Source organism: Pteronotus mesoamericanus, unplaced genomic scaffold (assembly GCF_021234165.1).
Source record: "Pteronotus mesoamericanus isolate MK-2021 breed Mesoamerican mustached bat unplaced genomic scaffold, CSHL_Meso_final scaffold_12, whole genome shotgun sequence".
Lineage (NCBI taxonomy): Eukaryota > Metazoa > Chordata > Mammalia > Chiroptera > Mormoopidae > Pteronotus > Pteronotus mesoamericanus.
The window spans coordinates 10,373,404-10,389,764 of NW_026555303.1; the positions used below are offsets into that span (position 1 = coordinate 10,373,404).

Genomic DNA, 16,361 nt, shown 5'->3' on the forward strand with positions numbered 1-16,361 from the left:
TGATCATGTGGTTTTTGTCTTTTCTTTTATTTCTGTGATGTATTACATTATTGATTTGCATATATTGAACAGTCCCTGCCATCTGTGGGATGAATCCCAGTTGAACAAGATGGATAATTCTTGTAATGTACTGCTGGATGCTGTTTGCCAATATATCATTGAGAATTTTAGCATCTATGTTCATCAGTGACATTGTCCTGTAATTTCCTTTCTTTGTAGGGTCTTTATCAGGTTTTGGGGTTAGGGTGATGCTGGCCTCATAAAAAGGGAGTCTTCCCTTGTCTTGTATTTTTTGGAATAATCAGAAAAGAACAGGGTTTAGCTCTTCCTTAAAAGTTTTATAAAATTCTCCTGTGAATCCGTCCTGCCCAGGGCTTTTGTGTGTCAGCAATTTCTTGATTACTGCTTCAATTTCCCCAGTTATCGGTCTGTTCTAGCTTTCTGTTTCTTCCTCCTTCAGTGTTGGAAAATTATAATTTTCTAGAAATTTGTCCTTTTCATAAATATTTTCAAATATCTTGGTGTATAATTTTTCATAGTAATTTCTTACAATTTTTTTGTACTTTTCTGGTATCAGTTGTTATTTGTCCTATTTCATTTCTGATATTATATATTTTGGTCCTCTCACTTCTTTTCTTGATGAGTCTGCATAAAGGCTTGTCAATTTTATTTATCTTTTCAAAGAACCAGCTTCTGAATTGGTTGATCCTCTGAATTGTTCTTTTTGTCTCTATGTCATTCAGTTCTGCTCTAATCTTGACTATTTCCTTCCTTCTCCTTGCTCTGGGATTTATTTGTTGTTGTTTCTCCAGTTCTTGAAGTTGTAGTGTTAGGTCTTCTATTTGAAATGTTTCTATCTTTTTTAGGTAAGCCTGTATTGATATGAACTTCCCTTTCAGGACCACCTTTGCTGTGTCCCATAGGTTGTGGACTGTTGTAGGTTCATTTTCATTTGTTTCCAGAATTTTTTTTATTTCTTCTCTTATCTCATTCTTGACCCATTCATTGTTTAATGGTCTACTGTTCAGTCTCCATGAGTTTGCAAGTTTTTGAAGTTTCTCTTTGAGGTTGATTTCGAGTTTCAAGGCCTTGTGGTCCGAGAAAATTTTGGTATTATTTCAGTTTTGCTTTGTGTCCTATCATGTGGTCTATCTTTGAAAAACTGCCATGAGCATTCGAAAAGAATGTGTATTTTGCTTCTTTGGGATGTAAGGTTCTATATATGTCAGTTAAGTCTCTTTGATTCAGTGTGTCATTCAGCACCACAATATGTTTACTAAGGTTTTGTTTGGAAGATCTGTCCATTTTTGACAGTGGGGTGTTGAAATCCCCTACTATCAGTGTGTGGCTGTCTATATCTTTTTTGAAGTCATCCAACAATTTCCTTATAAGTTTGGGGGCTCCTATATTGGGAACATTTAAGTTTACAATGTTGATGTCTTCTTGATAGATTCTTCCTTTTAGTATTATAAAGTGTCCCTCTGGGTCTCTTTTTATGGCCTTTGCTTTGAAATGTGTTTTGTCTGATATAAGTATTGCATCCCCTGCTTTTTACTCTTGTCCATTTTCTTGGAATATTTTTTTCCATTCCTTTACTTTCAATCTGTGTAGGTCTTTTGCTCTAAGGTGGGTCTCTTGTAGGCAGCATATGTGTAGGTCATTTTTTCTTATCTATTCAGCTATCCTGTATCTTTTGATCGGGACATTTAGTCCATTTACATTTAGAGTTATTACTGATAGGAACCTATTCATTTTTTTTTTGTACCTGTATTTATCTTTTCTCACTCTTTTTCTTCATCTTCTGAAACCAGTCCTTTAGCGTATCTTGTAATGCTGGTTTGGTAGAAATGTATTCTTTTAGCCTTCTTTTTTCTCGGAAATTTTTATTTCCCCTTCTATTTGAGTTGAGAGACTTGCTGGGTAGAACAGCCTTGGTTGTTAGCCCTTGCTTTTCATTACTTGGTATATTTGTTGCCATTTCCTTCTGGCTTTTAGTGTTTCTGATAAGAAGTCATCTCCTAGCCATATCGGGACTCCCTTGTATGTTACTCCCCGTTTGTCCCTTTCTGCCTTGAGGATTCTCTCTTTGTCTTTGATACTTGCCATTTTATTGATTATGTGTCTTGGAGTGGACCTCCTTGGGTCCTTCTTGAATGGAGCCTTCTGTTCTTCCTGGATCCATGAGGACTTTTCTCTCCTCATATTGGGGAAAATTTCCATCATTATTTTTTCGATGAGGTTCTCTATCACTTGCTCCTCTTCTTCTACTTCTGGGATCCCTATTATGCAGATATTATTGCGTTTCAGGTTGTCCTGCATTTCCCTAATGCCTCCTCATTCTTTTTGAGTCTTTTTTTCCATTTCTTGTTCTTTCTGGGAACTCTTTTCTACCTTATCATTCATCTCACTGATTCGATCCTCGGCTTCATCCAGCCTGCTTTTCATTCCTCCTACTGTGTTCTTCAATTCAGAAATAGTATTCTTCATATCCTCTTGTGTCTTCTTGATAGTTTCTATGTCCTTTTCCAGGTTGATATAGTTTGCTGTAAGATCCTGATAGTTTCTCTGCAGTTTCTGTTATGTTTGTGCTGGCTGAGCTCATTGAGCTTCCTTAGAACCATTGTTTTCAATTCAATATCCGATAGTTCCCTTGCCTCAATTTCATTTAGGTCTCGCTCTTGGGAGTCCCCTTTTCCACTCATTTGGGGGGAACTCTTTTTTCTTTCCATTTTTGTGAGTCTATTAATCAATCAATCAATCAATCAATCAATTATGTTTTTCTTCTGCTTCAACTTATCTGTCTAGATTTCCTGACATTCTGGATTAAACTTCTATAGTAGTAGGCAGGTCTTTTATTTGTTTGTTTATTTATTTTTCTTTACTCTTCTTACTGGGCCTGCCTCTGATGATGTCAGTTGTTGACTTTATATGATCTTGAGTCGTGTGTTTGATCCTCCAGGAATTTATCGTCTGTCTCTGATTCTTGCTTTGGGCAGCTCTGTGACCCCTTCAGCCAGGGATCCGCTATTTCTGTGGATCGCCCTACACTCTCAGGCCAGGTCCTTGAGCGTGTTCCCCGGTTTGGCAGGATCCCCTTGCCCGCCTGGGTGTGCGCGCGTCTGCTCCATCCCAGGGGCGCTTATTCACCTAACCTCGCATACTTGTCTAGTGCTCACTTCCGAAGGGCGCACCGGCACTGGTCAGTTTAGGGTCTTCTATTGTGTGCTTTCCCCGCTTTTGACTCCTTGCGGGCTTCACCTGTCCATGCAAAATGGAGACTATGGATATGGAAGGAAGTCAGCTACAGGAATTTCTAGTTAATACTGTCTCCAGTCTCTCCTCCGGGGTCTCTAGGCAGCTATGTGACCACTTTGGCTCGGGATCCACTATTTCTGTGGACAGCTCTTCCCTCATGGGCCCACCCGGGAGCTGGTTTATGCCTGCCCTCACAGATCTGTGCACTCCCTCGCAAGCCCTGTGGGCGCCAACCTGCAGGAGCCCTCGCCAGCCCACATGGTTGCGGGCCTACACACGCTCTCGTCATCCCTCCCCGGCCACTCAGCGTGTGTGTGTGCACGCCATTACTGGGTGTTTTTGCGGTGTCTATTGTGTGCTTTTCAGCTTTTGGCTCTTTGAGGGCATGGCTTGCCCGTGCATCATGGAGGCTACGGAAAGGAGAAGGAGTTGGGATTCCCTGGTTCCTCCTCCCATTCTTTCCCCAATGCCTCCATTTCCAATTTTCCTCAGGGGTCTCTGGGCAGTTCTGTGACCTCTTTGGCCAGAGATCCACTATTTCTGCAGACCACGTTGTATTCACAGACCATCTGGCTCCTACACGCCTGCTTCTGCCTCTTTGGGGGTGCTCCCTGCCTCTGCAAAATGGAGACTACAGAATCGGGAGGGAGTCAGGACTTCCTGGTTCCTCCTGTTGTTCTTTCCCCAATGCCTCAATTTCCAATCTCTCTTCAGGGGTTTCTGGGCAGTTCTGTGACCCCTTCAGCCAGGGAGCCACTATTTCTGTGGATCGCATTGTAATAGTGGGCCATCTGGCTCACACACACACCCTGTTTCTGCCTCTTTGGGGGCGCGTCCTGCCTGCACAAATTTGAGACTACAGAATGGGGAAAGAGTCGGAACTCCCTGGTTCCTCCTCCCATTCTTTCCCCAATGCCTCAATCTCCAGTCTCTCCTCAATGGTCTCTATGCTGCTGTGTGTCCCCTTCAGCCAGAAACCCTCTATTTCTTCCAGCTTGTCTGCACTTAGTCCCCCAGCTCACATGCGCACAGGCTGTGTGCAGAGCACACAAAAGGCAGGTTAATTGATTCCCTTATGCCTGGATGAGGTGGTAGCTGCAGAGGGGGAGGTGAGTTATCACTGAGGCTCCTCCGGCCACCTTCTCAGTTCTCTTCACAAAGTTTTCTTCACCAATCTTTTCCCAGGCACCAGCCCACTCTGCTGCCGCCTCTACCCAGAAATCAAGGAGGGTGACTGCCACTGCAAATTTTTGCATTAGCCCTTTAAATGTCTCTTTGCATCCCCAGCTGCCTGTCTCTGGCAGAGAGCGCCCCTTAGCTTTTTGGGGTTGCATTTGTGTGTGTTTTCCTGGTTTCAGCTGCTGTAGTCTATGGGTCCCTGTTTATGATTCAGACCCTGTTCTTCTCAGGGGGAGCTAACTGGCCGTTTCAATATCCCTGTGGCGCGGTGCCCGTGAGCACCCAGCCCACCCTCTCGAGCCTCCACCACACTTCTCATCCATTGAAATTGTGTGAGAGTTGAATCCACTGTCCGTCCGTGGCTCCAAGGCTCCTCTCCCTCTGTTGTTCCATTGTTTTCCAGGTGATTTCTCCACAATTTAGTCGCAATTCCAGTTTGGTCTTGGGAGGAGGTCAGCGTGACTCCCATTTACTCTGCCATCTTCCTCTCTGATCGAGTAAATTTTTTAAAAAGAAAAAATTAAATAAAATCACCTACTATAATTGTTTTCCTGCCTAAACCTCTCTTGATGACCTTCAAGATTTTTCTTATATATTTGGGTGGTCCTATGTTGGGTACATATAGGTTTACAATATTTATGTCTTCTTGATGCATTCTTCCCTTGAGTATTAATAATGAAATGTCCTTCTGTGTTTCTTTCTCCAGCCTTTGTCTTGAAGTTTATTTTTTCTGATGTGAGTATTGCTACTCTGACCTTTCTTTCCTGTCCATTTTCTTGGAATATTATTTTAAACCCTTCACTTTCAGTCTGTGTAGGTCTTTTGTTGTGAGATGGGTCTCTTGTAGGCAGCATATGTGCAGGTCGTGTTTTCTTATCCATTCAGGTATCCTATGTATTTTCATTGGAATATTTAATCCATTTAAATTTAAGGTCATTATTGATAGGTACTTATTCATTGTCATTTTATCTCCTTTGTACCTCTGTTCCTCTCTCTCACTCTTTCTCTTCATCTTCTTAAAGCAGTCCCTTCAGCATTTCTTGCAGTGCTGGTTTGATAGAGATGTAATCTTTCAGCCTTCTTTCATCTGGGAAACTCTTTACTTTGCCTTCCATTTTAATTGAGACCCTTGTTCAGTACAGTAGTCCTGGTTGCTGGCCTTTACTTTTCATAATTGGAAATATTCCCTTCCATTTGCTTCTGGCTTGTAATGTTTCTGTTGTGTAGTAACCTGCTAGCCTTAACTGGGCTCCCTTATATGTTACTACTTTTTTCTCCCTTATTGCCTTTAAGATTCACTCCTTGACTTTGAATTTTCCCATTTTAACTATGATATCTCTTAAACTGGGCCTCAGTTGGTCCCTCTTGATTGGGAACCTCTGCAATTCCTGGACTTGTGTGACTTTCTCTCCTAAAATTATGGAAGTTTTCAATCATTACTTTTTTAAAAAGCTTTCTATCCCATGCTCCTCTTCTTCTCTTTCTGGTATTGCTATTATATGCACATTATCAGGTTTCATGTTTTCCTGCAGTTCCCTTAACCCCTCTTCAATCTTTTTTTCTTTGATTGCTGTTTCTGGTAGGTTTTTTTTTTTTTTCCTTTCTTTCTTTTTTTTTTTTTTTTTTTTTACTTTGTCTTACAGATCACTGATTAGATCCTCTGCCTCATCTGGTCTGCTTTTTGTTCCTTCTACTGTATTCTTCAGTTCAGAAATTGTATTCTTCATTTCCTCTTTCCTCTTGTTGATACCTTCTATGTCCTTTTTCATGCTGATACAGTTTACCATAAGTTCTTGGCATCTTCCTTGTAATTTTTGGTAGTTCTCACTGAGCTCATTGAGCTTCTTAGAACCATTGTTTTGAACTCAATATCTCATAGTTTACTTGCCTCTATTTCATTTAGTTCTCATTTTGAGGATTCCTTCTTTCCCTTCATTTGGGTTGTGTTTCTTTGTCTTCCCATTATTTGTGAGACTCTTATTTTTTGCTTCAGCTTCTTAATTGATCTGTCTAGACTTCCTGACTTTGTGATGTGAACTTCTATGGTAGGAGACTTGTGAGATCCAGTGGTACAGTCTCCTTGATCTCCTGAACTTGCTGCTGTTTGGATGCCATATGCCATTCATGTTGTCTCTCTGGAAGTAATTGGGTTTTTATTGTTTGGTTGTTCTTTTGTGGGCACTACCCTTCAGCTGGTTTACTGATGGTCACTCTGCCCATGATGTCCTTTATGTTTTGGCATAGGTGCTACCAGAACAAAACCACAATGCCTAGGAAACAAACCTACCTCCAGAAAAATACGCGCCCCCCCGCAGTCCCACTATCAACTGCTTATGAATCCCTTTCAATAAGGCTGTAAAGAGGTTAATACTATTATAAGAAAGGAGAGAAATAAACTATTAGTATCTAATCTAATGATTTAATATGCAAAAATTTGATAGAACCTAAATGAATGTTAAAAAGCTATATCGGAAAGAAAATATCGCAAATGTGGGGAACACCATGGTGCATTTCATCTCAGTAGCCTCTAGTATTTACTGCTGTGTTTCCTTTCTGGATCTACCTCTGATGATGTCAGATGTTGACCCTGTCCGATCTTAGGCAATCTGTTTGAGACGTCCAGGAATCAACTGACAGTGTCTGTCTCCTTCAGTTTCTCATCTAGTCACTCTGCACTCAACAGTCAGGCTTATGTACTACAGGGCAGGGCAGAGACCCTCTGGTGGCTGGACTATTGTTTGCTCTCAGGCTACTGGAGTTCAGGGGGGTGGTATGCCTGAACAAGATGACTGCTGCTTTATGGTGGATGAGTCAGCACTGAGATCCCACCAGCTATTCCCTCAGTTCTTTCCACAAAGCCTCCTTCCCTAATCTCTCTTCAGGTGCCCCTATCCCACTGTGTCTCTTCCTTTCACACAGCCTAGGGTAAGTGGCTGCAAATAAAAATTTATGTGTTCATCCTTTAAACAGCTCTTTGCATATCCAGCCTCCCATCTCTGGCAGAGAGCAATCTTTCCGCTTTCCGCAGCTGTCTGTTATCTGTGTACTTTTTGGGCTGTGGCGCTGTAGGCTGGAGATCCCTACTTATGGTTTAGACCCCACTCTTCTCAGGGGAATCCAACTGGCCTTTTATATATCCCTCTGGTGCTGCTGCCTGTGAGCCCCCAGCCAGTCTTCTCAGTCTCCACCACACTCCTTACCAGTCAAGTAGTGCTAAAGCTTATTCTTCTGTCTCTCTGAGGTTATAAGGCTTCTTCTCATCATTGTTTAGTAGTTTGTTCCAGGTGATTTCTTCACAATTTAGTTATAATTCCAGATTGGTCCTGGGATGAGATCAGTTTGACTTCCATTAAGTCCTCTGCTATCTTGCCCCCTTGAAGGTTTAGAAAATCCATTCATTGCCTGAGTTCAGCCATCCACTTCTGGCTCTGGCCTGGATATCATAGCCAATCTCTGAATCCTCCTAATAATGTCAGCGTGGTGCTTCCCTGTTCAGAACAGGACTCCTTTTTTTTTTTTTTTTGAATTCTTGTTTCTTCATTCTGTTTTTGTTGGATGTTTATCTCATCCCTCTGTTCCACATCATTGATTTGAATCCCAGATTCCTTCTTTCACTGTTGGTTCCCTGTGGGTTTTCTTTATTTCACTTAGTGTAGCTTTCATTTCTTCCCTTTTGTATTTGCCATACTCAATGACTTCTTTGATCATTCTGATCTGTAGTGTATTGAACTCTGCATCTGATAGGCTGGCTATCTCCATTTTGTTTAGTGCTTTTTCTGGGGTTTTGTTCTGCTCTTTCATTTGAGCCATGTTTCTTTGTCTCATCAATTTGGCAACCTCACGGTTTGTTTCTCTGTATTAGGTAAAGCTGTTTTGACTCCCTGTCTTAGCACACCTGTTAAAGTTATATGGGGGAGAGCCTTACATATTCACCAGGGCAGGGCAACCTGCTTCACCACTTTGTGATGCTGCGGGGGGAGGGGTTGGAGAGAGGACAATGCTGCTATCTTGCTTCTGGAGGCTTGCCCAGCTTCTGAAGTCTTGCCCAGCTTCTGGTGGCTTGCACAGTACACTCCCCATCTCCAGTCACTTTAGCTGTTTCCTGTATGTGACTGGCACCCTTCTAGCTTTTGCCCTGGTGATAATTCCCAGTATGTTCTAAGTCTTTGCAGGCCCTTTAAATGGACACTCCTTCGTAACCAGCAGTTTCTTCTGCTTCCCCAACCCCCGCTGGTTTTTACAGCCAAAAGTCATGAAGCTTTCTCTACCCAACACTGGAACCCTGGGGTGTGTGGTCTGGCCTGGGGATGTGACTGCTCACTTCCAAAGTATCCTTCACAATTTTTATCTATCACACGTGAATGTTAGACTACCCATTCTGCAGGAGATATCACCACTGCCTCTCTGCACCACACCATGTTTGTTCCACCCTGGGTCCTGTTCTCCACCCCTCTTACTCATCTGGATAAATATGTCTTCTTTAAATCCATGGTTATAGGGCTTTTATACAGTTCAATTTGCTGGAAGTTCTGAGTGTCTTATTTGTTTCGTTTTGTTTTAAGGTTAGTTGTGAATCTTATGGTTGCGGGAGGAGACAAAGCATGTCTACCTACACCTATATATTTTTTCTTTTCTTTAAGTTTATCTTCTTTATTCTTTTTTTTCTCTTCAGAACAATTTTATTTTTTACTTTAAATATTTATTTATTTTTTAATTTATGAATCATGTTTATTCTATTACAGATGTCTCAATTTTTCCCACTTTACCCCCCTCCACCCATCCCACCCCCAACCCACACTCCCACAGTCAATTCCCACTCTGTTATCCATGTCCATGGGTCATTCATACATACTTTTTCTCTTGTCCCTTCCCCTTCTTTCCACCATTGTCCTCTTTCCCCATCCCCTCTGATCACTTTCAGTATGCTCCATGTTTCCATGCCTGTGGTTTATTTTGTTCATTAGTTTATTTTGTTGAATAGAGTCCACTTATATGTGAGAACATAAGGTACTTGTCTTTAATCAACTGGCTTCTTTCACTTAGCTTAATATTCTCCAGTTTCGTCCATGTTGTCACAAAAGGTAACAGTTCTATCTCTCTCTTTCTTAAATGCTGATTGATTTTATTTACTTTTTTAAATATCAAAGTTAGTTATATTAAAAAAAATTTAAACCCTTATAAAGTCTCAGCAATTAAACCAACATGATAACAACACTGAAATAATCAAATAGATCAATTAAATATAATGGACATTCTAGAGACAAAAGCATATATCTTTCTAAAATATATGATTAAGTTGATATTTAAATCAATGGGGAAAATAAGGCTTATTAAAAAAATAAGGTGCATGGACCACTATTACTTGAAATAAAACAAATAGAGAGCACAATTTAACATATTATACAAGAAATATTCAGGTGAGTTAAAATTCAATATGTAGAATCTAAGGAGTTTTTGGAGAAAACACAAATTATGTTTTTCATGACCTGAAGTAAATTATTCAAACCCAGAAACTATAAAGTAAATATTGACATTATGACTATATTAAACATTTAACTATATAGTAATATACATATAAAAACACTTGAAGGACAAGGAATAGAAAAGTATTTGCAACACATATAAAACATGGTTAATAGTTTTTTGTTTTTTTGTTTTCTAGGGAAAAATGTTTTGCAAACCTTTAATCAATAAGTGAATAAAGAATAACAAAAAATCATTTAAGGCTTTTTAAAAAATAATAGAAATAAGCAAGAAACATACTAAAACAGGTTTAATTTCAACAAATAGTAAAGGAACAATTAAAATAACATCATAGTCACAATGAGGTTAATTAGTATTAAAAATATTGGTAATATCAAGTATTGGCAAATTTCAAAGAAATTGGATATTCATAGAAATTTTTCTTCATCTTAAAGCAGTTCCTTTAGCATATTTTGCGGTGCTAGTTTGGTGGAGGTGAATTCTTTTAGCCTTCTTTTGTCTGGTAACATCCTTATTTTGCCTTCCATTTTCATAGAGAGCCTTGCTAGGTAGAGCAGTCTTGGTTGCAGGCCTTTGCTTTTCATGACTTGGAATATTTCTTGCCAGTCCCTTATTGCTTGCAGGGTTTCTGTTGAGAAGTCAGCTGCTAGCCTTATTGGGGCTCCCTTATATGTTACTACAACTTTCGCCCTTGCTTGCTTTAGGATTCTCTGTTTGTCTTTTATATTTGTCATCTTAATGATGATGTGTCTTCGAGTGGGCCTCATTCGGTTCCTCTTGAATGGGACCCTCTGTGCTTCCTGGACTTGTATGACATTTTTTCTCCCGAATTTGGGAAGTTTTCCATCATTACCTTTTCAAACAGGTTCTCTATCCCTTCCTCATCCTCTTCTTCATCTGGTATCCCTATTATACGGATATTATTACATTTCAGGTTGTCCTGCATTTCCCTAAATGCTTTTTCATGCTTTTTGAGTCTTTTTTTCATTTTCTTGCTCTTTCTGGGAGTTTTTTTCTACCTTATCCTCCAGCTTACTGATTCAGTCCTCAGCTTAATCTACCCTGCTTCTGTTTCCTTCTACTGTGTTCTTCAATTCAGAAACTGTATTCTTCATTTCCCCTCGTCTCTTATTGATAGTTTCTATGTCCTTTTCCATGCTGATATACTTTGCAGCAAGTTTCTCAGAGTTTCCCTGTAGTTTTTGGTAATTCTCTCTGAGCTCATTGAGCTCATTGAGCTTCCTTAGAACCATTGTTTGGAACTCAATATCTGATAGTTTACTTGCCTGTATTTCATTTAATTCTATTTCTGGGGATTCCTCCTTTCCCTTCGAGTGGGACATATTCCTTATCTTCCCATTATTTGTGAGACTCTTCTCTTTTGCTTCTGATTCTTAAGTTTATCTGTCTTGATCTCCTGACTTTGTGGTGTGAACTTCTATGGTTGGAGACCACTGTTTTTTACTTTGTGGATCTGCCTCTGATGATGTCAGATGTTGACCCTGTCTGACCTTAGACAGTCTGTTCGAGACTTCCAATAATCTACTGTTTGTGGCTGTCTACTTTAGCTGTTAATCTATTCACTATGCACTCAGCAGTCTGCCTTAGACAGGTCAGGTCAGGTTGGAGTCCCTCCTGTGTGCGGTGTTATTTGGTCCTTTTACACTCCTGCATGGGGTGGAGTCCACACTGGGATCCCGCTGGTTTCTCCCCAAAGCCTCTGCCTCCAGTCTCTCTTCAAGTGTTGCCAGATGTCCCCACACCCTCTTTAGCCATGGATCTACTGTCTGTGGCTTCCACTCTGCACTCAGCAGGCAGCTTAGAAAGCACAGGGTAGGGTGGAATCCCACCTGGGAGCAGTGTTATTGGGTCTTTTTATGCTGGTGCCTCTCAGGGGGAGTGGTCTCTGCTTGAGCAAGATGGATGCTGCCACATGGGGGATGAGTCAGCACAGAGATCCCACTGGCTACTCTCTCAGTTCTCTCCCCAAAACCTCCTTCCCCAGTGTCTCCTCAGGTGTCTCTAGCCCACTCTGCCCCTTATTTTGCTGGAGACCAGGTTAAGTGGCTGTAAATAAATATTTATTCATTGAACCTTTAAACAGTTCTTTGTGTCTCCAGCCACCTGTCTCTGGTAGAGAGCAACCCTGCCGCTTTTCACAGCTGGCTGTTTTCTGTGGACCTTTTGGCCTCTGGTGCTGTGGGCTAGAGATCCCCGCTTTTGGTTTAGACCCTGCTCTTCTCAGGGGGATCCAACTGGTTGATTCAATATCCTTCTGGTGCTGCTGCCCATGGGCCCCCTATTCACCTTTTAGGTCTATACTTCACTCCTTACCAGTTAGATTGTGCTAATGCCGATTCTTCTGTCTCTGAGGTTACAAGGCTCCTCTCTCACTATTGTTCAGTCATTTGTTTCAGGTGATTTCTCTGCCATTTAGTTGTAATTCCAGTTGGTCCTGGGAGGAGGTCAGTTTTACTTCTACTCACTGCTCTGCGATCTTGACTCTCCTGGTTATGAGATTTCCATTTCCTTCCTGGGTCTCACCAGGAGCCTATCCCAACTCCTTAAGTTCCCCCCATTCTTCATTACATTGCCCCTGCATCTTCAAACCAGCAAATGTGAGTCCATTCCCTCTCACCTCTGCCAAGTCTCTTCTTTTTCCCACTTCCCTGCATCTCACTGACTTCTGCTCGAAAATGGTTTCCACTTTTATGGACTTGTGTGATTGGATTGGGTCTACCTGCATAACCCAGGATACTCTCCCCATTTCTAGGTCCATAACCCTATTTACCCTCTGAAAACTCAATTTTGTTTTTTTTTTAGATTTTATTTATTTTTAGAGAAGGGAATGGAGGGAGAAAGAGAAGGAGAGAAACATCAATGTGTGGTTGCATCTTATGCACCCCATACTGAGTCCTGGCCTGCAACCTAGGCATGTGCCCTACACTGAGAATTGATCCAGAGACCCTTTGGTTCTCAGGCTTGCACTCAATGCACTGAGCATCACCAACTAGTGTGAAACTCAATTTTGCCTTGGATGGTAGCATTCACAGGTTCTGGAGATTAAGATATGGACATCTGGTTGGGAGAGGGGAAAGGCATTATTCTGCCTACCACATTACCCAAGATCGCATATTTAGTAAGTAATAGAGGTCCATGTGAACCAGATCTACTTGGCATTAAGGCTCAATCTCTTCCTATGAGTCTACATTGCCTATCTAACATATTTAATATGTTAGAACATATAACACATGGGAAAACAGAGGAGGAAAAAATTTCTTAAAGCTCATATGTATTTAGTAAAGCCTGTTTCCAATTTTCAATATTCTTTAAACCTTTGGAATATGATATTCAAAGTAGTCAAGATTGTGAAATAAATCAATACTGTTTTACTCCATATTCGGAAAGACCAGTAAAAGTGTATATTAAATATTAGTATGCCTATACTTTCACAATAAATATACATAAAAATTGCCAGAATTATTTTGCTAATTCATCTAAGACTAAGTATTATTATTCCTGGCAGAACTGAAAGCACGTTAAACACAAAACAATCTCTTATATCCCCTAACAATAAAAAGAAGAACAACAATTTTAGTACACCAAGTAGTAAATACATTGATATCAGTTGTCAGGAGTAATCCAAGCTTCACAATATTTCCCAGAAGGGGGCACACTGACTTCCTGATAAGAGAAGAGTTTGGTTTTCCTCTCACTATGTGTTTAAATGTAGTATCCACACTTTTTTGGATCCAGGTATTGGTAGAATCTTGTGAAACTTGAAAGTTGTACTGTAGAGCACAGAAATGATTTGTGGCCATGATAAAACACTTTTGGAGTTGAATCTGTCACTGAAACCCAATTGCAGACAACAGGAACACATAAATTAGGTGCTTAAGAAATGCTTGCTTACGCTTCTTTCCACCTTTGGCCCTGCAAAGAGAGGTAGGGAGAAGAAGAAAGACCATTCTGCCATCAAGGAGGTAGTGACAAAATAATACGCCATCAACATTCACAAGCACATCCAGGGAGTGGGTTTCAAGAAGTGTTCCCCTTGGGTACTCAAAAAGATCCAGAAACTTGCTATGGAGATGGGATCTCTAGATGTACACATTGCCACCAGGCTCAACAAATCTGTTTTGACCAAAGGAATAAGAAATGCCCCATGCCATATCAGATGTGGTTGTCCAGAAAACAATGATGATGAAGATTCACTAAACAAGCTCTATACTTTGATTACCTACATACCTGTCATTATTTTTTTGAAAAATGCTTGCTTACAACCACCACAATGGTTCTCATATACAGTGATAATTTACCCATTCATTTATTCAATGTTTATATTAAGTATTTTTATGTGGGCATCACTAAACAAGGCATTGGAGATACAGAAATGCATGTCGCACTGTGCGGCTGATATGGGGGAGTGCCACCGTGGGTGAGCACCGCAGAGAGTGCAGCACTCCCTGAACCCTGAGGGAAACCAGCTGGGGCCAGCTGAGGTGGGAGCAGGGCTCTGAAACCCACAGAGCCCATCCCAGGGTTGTCACAGATGAGGGGGAATAAACACAAAATGTCGCAAACACTTCTCTGTTTTCTGGGAGAGCAGACGGGAGCACTTCCTTCTTACTGGAGAAGGCCATGGCACATCCCTCTAGTGGGAAAAACCCTGTCACCCTTTGTTCCAAGGCTTTTATTGAAAAACTTATCAGTGGGCTAGGTAACAAGAATGCATGCATACACTCATTATATTAGCATGTTAAGTTTCACAGAGAATAGATATTTTTTAAGAAAACAAGTGACAGGAATTTACTGATTTACATGGGTCCAAGAGGAGACGAGTCTACACAAAAGAGAATGAAGATTAGGGCAAGAATCTTAATAATAAAGGGAAAGGGGTGTAAATAATGTGAAGGTCCTTCGCAGCATGAGTTGGCCAGAGATCCAAGGGAGGAACAGAGAACACTCTAAAGAATTTACTTTTAGGCCTGATTACCCTGGGACCCGCCAGATCTGATTTAGAGCTGTTTTTCCTGCACTGTTTCAAGCATGAGCCAGGCCGGGGGAGAGAGCCACCAAGGGTTAAGGAGACTGCTTCTCAGCTGCAGTGAGGACTCTGGCCATGTCCAAGCCAAGCTGAGAGGTGCATGGGACTTTATGCCCCTTCTCCGAGTCCCTCAATTTCTTGTTGGCTGCCAATTCCGACCAATACTTGTCTTAGGTTGTTTTCCTCAGCACGAGGTAACTTACCCGTCATTGGCCATTGGTCCTCAGTGGCAAAGCAGAGAGGCAAGGGCTACACCCCAACCAGTGAGGGGGCAGGCCAAGTCTCCTCAGGAGCCTGTTTCTCCAAGGCCTCTTGATTATTTCCAGCCTTGGGGCTCTTCAGCCTGTTGGCAAGGTTATGGCTCCTGAAACCAGGTCAGGCATTTCCCAACAATGCATACCGTGGGTTTTGCTCTCAAAAAGCTCATACATGGTCTAGCTCAATTGTAGAATTGAGCTAGAATAAGTCTGAAGGTCCCAAGCATGAAGACTCCTGCATGGGTGAGGGGTCGCCCATAATTCAAGAAGCACATTGGGAAGCCTACCTTCTATTCCTATTTCTGAAGCTCCTGCTCCTGCAGAGATCAAACTGCTCTGGCCTTGAAGCACATTGGCTATGAAATAGTGCCTGTCAACCTCATAAAGGACAGGGCCAGCAGTTCTCTGAAAAATTCCAGGCACTCAATCCCATGAAGCAGGTGCCACCACTGGAGACCGATAGCATCACCATTAACCAGTCACTGGCCATCATTGAGTACCTGCAGGAGACTAGGCCCCTTCCACAACTCCTGCCTCAGGACCAAAATAAGAAGGTTCTCATTCTTGTGCATGTGATTTATGACCTTATCACTAAAGACATCCAGCACCTGAAGAAGCTTTATGTCCTGAAGTAAGTAGGCTAGGGGAACCAGCTGACATAGGCCCAGAAGACCATCCATCCTGGCTTTAGCACTTTGGAGAATATTCTGCAGAGCAGAGCATGGAAGTACTATGAGGGAGAAGAGGTGTCCATGGCTGATCTCTGCTTAGCACCTCAGGTAGCAAAGCTGAAAGGTTCAAGGTGGATCTCACTCCCTACCTTACCATCAGCCATATTAACACGTTACTACTGGCCTCAGAGGCTTTCCAAGTGTTTCACCCCTGCTGGCACCTAGATACACTCACCATGTTGAAGGCCTAGCTCTCAAAACATGCCCCACTGGTGCATGAGCAGGAGTTGGGTGGGCTGAACAGACCGGGGAATGAGCAAGCCCTAACTGTGGAAGGAGAAGACTTGCACTCCTAGCTCTTGAAATTGAACTCTAGCCCTGGATTTCCCTTCTCACTGAAACTTTTTTCTGTTTTCATCTCCTCATCTGTCAAATGTGGTGAGGGTTGGGTAGGAGAATGCTGGGAGG

General features: G+C 41.7%; 1 pseudogene; it reads left to right on the forward strand.

The window, feature by feature from the left end:
• LOC129082176 (maleylacetoacetate isomerase-like) overlaps positions 1 to 16,144 on the forward strand; it is a 57,420-nt pseudogene extending 41,276 nt beyond the window's left edge.
• Positions 16,145 to 16,361: the final 217 nt, after the last annotated feature.